The 2,500-nt window shown below is 57.7% G+C and overlaps 1 non-coding gene across 1 annotated transcript in view; it reads right to left on the bottom strand.

Annotated features, from left to right (window-relative positions):
• The window catches only part of LOC124731481, a 1,909-nt gene extending 1,402 nt beyond the window's left edge, over positions 1–507 (bottom strand). Inside the window, exon 1 of the ribosomal RNA XR_007008297.1 lies at positions 1–507. This exon is cut by the window's left edge and continues 1,402 nt beyond it. This is a non-coding gene — a ribosomal RNA (small subunit ribosomal RNA).
• Between the last annotated feature and the right edge of the window lie 1,993 nt (positions 508–2,500).

The raw sequence follows: 2,500 nt of genomic DNA, 5'->3' as shown, positions 1-2,500 counted from the left end.
AGTCCCGTATCGTTATTTTTCGTCACTACCTCCCCGTGCCGGGAGTGGGTAATTTGCGCGCCTGCTGCCTTCCTTGGATGTGGTAGCCGTTTCTCAGGCTCCCTCTCCGGAATCGAACCCTGATTCCCCGTTACCCGTTACAACCATGGTAGGCGCAGAACCTACCATCGACAGTTGATAAGGCAGACATTTGAAAGATGCGTCGCCGGTACGAGGACCGTGCGATCAGCCCAAAGTTATTCAGAGTCACCAAGGCAAACGGACCGGACGAGCCGACCGATTGGTTTTGATCTAATAAAAGCGTCCCTTCCATCTCTGGTCGGGACTCTGTTTGCATGTATTAGCTCTAGAATTACCACAGTTATCCAAGTAACGTGGGTACGATCTAAGGAACCATAACTGATTTAATGAGCCATTCGCGGTTTCACCTTAATGCGGCTTGTACTGAGACATGCATGGCTTAATCTTTGAGACAAGCATATGACTACTGGCAGGATCAACCAGGGAGCTGCGTCAACTAGAGCTGAGCAGCCGGCCGCCCGGGAGTGTGTCCCGGGGGCCCGCGCGAACACGCAAGCGTCCGCTCAATCATTCTGCAAACAGGAGGAGGCTGAGCTCCCCTGCACAATACACCTCGAAACCCTCTCAGGTCCCGGCGGCGCGCAGCGCCGTCCCAAGTACTTGGTCGGGTTCGAGAGAGGCGCAATCGCCCGGAGTTAGGCGAGTAGACGCTTTCGGTGCGACCACCCGTGCTCCCAACTGAGCTTGCCGCTGCCGACAGAGGCCCGGGAGCGTGCTGTCGTGGCATTGCCGGCGGGAGACAACACGCGCCACCTACGGTGACCGGCAGCTCCAACGCCAGCGCCACAGAAGGACAAAAGCCCCACTTGGGTGCCGAAGCGAACTCTCCCAGCACAGCGCACGCGCCAACACATCCGCACAGCTGCGATACAAACCACCAGCGAGAACCGCTGGGGCGACCGAGCAGCAGACGGCGTCGCGGCGCCGAGCGCCGGGCGGCGGCGCATCCTCAACGCACACAGTCCTCAATCGGACCAGCACACTGAAGATGTCCACCGCGCTTCGCACCGGGCCCGCGAGGACCTACTTTGGCCGCACGGCGCCGCGCGCAGGGTGCGCCGGCGCGCAGCTGCGACGCCTGCCGCGTCCGTCGGCCGGCGCGCCTGCCACTGGCCGCCCCCACCAGCCGGCTGTAGCGCGTGCGCCCACGCACCGCGCGGCCAGCACGCCGGGAGGCGCCCCCTCACCGGCCGGGGACGGTCCCACCCAGCCACCGCCGCGTATCGCTTCACACCCAGATGCCGTTCAGTTTCGTCGGCATGGTGGGTATCGCTGGAACAACCGGTTAGTACCTCAACCTATCGTCGCCATCACCGATTCACCCCTAGCGAGAACAACCGCACCACAACAGGTTACCATTTGTTCATTTGCGTAACTTCACCAGAAAACGCAGGCGTCCATCGCCATTTGCAACGTCAACGATTATTGCATGCCTGTGTCAGGTGTCACGCCACACTACGTCTGCCCACATACACGCAACAAAATGTGCACGCCTAGACAATACGTGGAAGGTGGCCCCCGTACGTATGCGATGTCCATTGCTCGAACGACTGTCAACCGGCCTCTGTAGCATGTCGCAGATATGGAACGCGGTGCACCATGCCATCACGGTGTGTGAGGAGAGACGACTAGGTCCGAATACATCAACAGACAGCTCATGCTGATCGCCATCCACGGCGTCCGTTCCTCCCACACGTCTCTATGGCGTACCACACTGCAATCCAGCTCTCATAGGGAGACGACACGTAGCTGCGTGCACAATATTTGCACTGTATGGTCCGCCGTTTTTGGGCGCAGTCGTTGTGCGGTCACACATGTGCCACGATGTATCATTCAGTACATAAGGACGAATGTGCAGTACAGATTGTGGTTCACGCGTACGACATCAGCGGACAGTTGACACAGGCCGCACCACAACGTAGCCTGAGTACGTCGCATGCGAAGGGCATTGAACATGCAAACTTCTCACCAACCAGCTTGCGAAGGCAGGGGGCAAGGTGGGGACGTGGGGAGGGGCGGCATGTACGTCCTGCTGCCATCCACATTACAGTGTACAGCAGGAGCATGTGGAAAGTGAGCAAGACTTGCAAGGTGTTTAACATGAAGCGATACACAGGGGTGCGGGCAGTGCGAGTAGCGAACTATATTGCGAGGGTTGCGGGTGGGCAACACTACAGTAATTGAACGAGTCGTATAACAATTACAGAGCAGGTTTAGGCGACAACGTGGGTTACGTTAAGGCGACAACATGGGTTAGGTTAAGGCACAACATGGGTTAGGTTAAGGCACAACATGGGTTAGGTTAAGGCACAACATGGGTTAGGTTAAGGCACAACATGGGTTAGGTTAAGGCACAACATGGGTTAGGTTAAGGCACAACATGGGTTAGGTTAAGGCACAACATGGGTTAGGTTAAGGC

The sequence above is a fragment of the Schistocerca piceifrons genome, unplaced genomic scaffold (genome assembly GCF_021461385.2).
Source record: "Schistocerca piceifrons isolate TAMUIC-IGC-003096 unplaced genomic scaffold, iqSchPice1.1 HiC_scaffold_1288, whole genome shotgun sequence".
Lineage (NCBI taxonomy): Eukaryota > Metazoa > Arthropoda > Insecta > Orthoptera > Acrididae > Schistocerca > Schistocerca piceifrons.
This window is presented reverse-complemented; position numbering and strand designations above follow the sequence as displayed.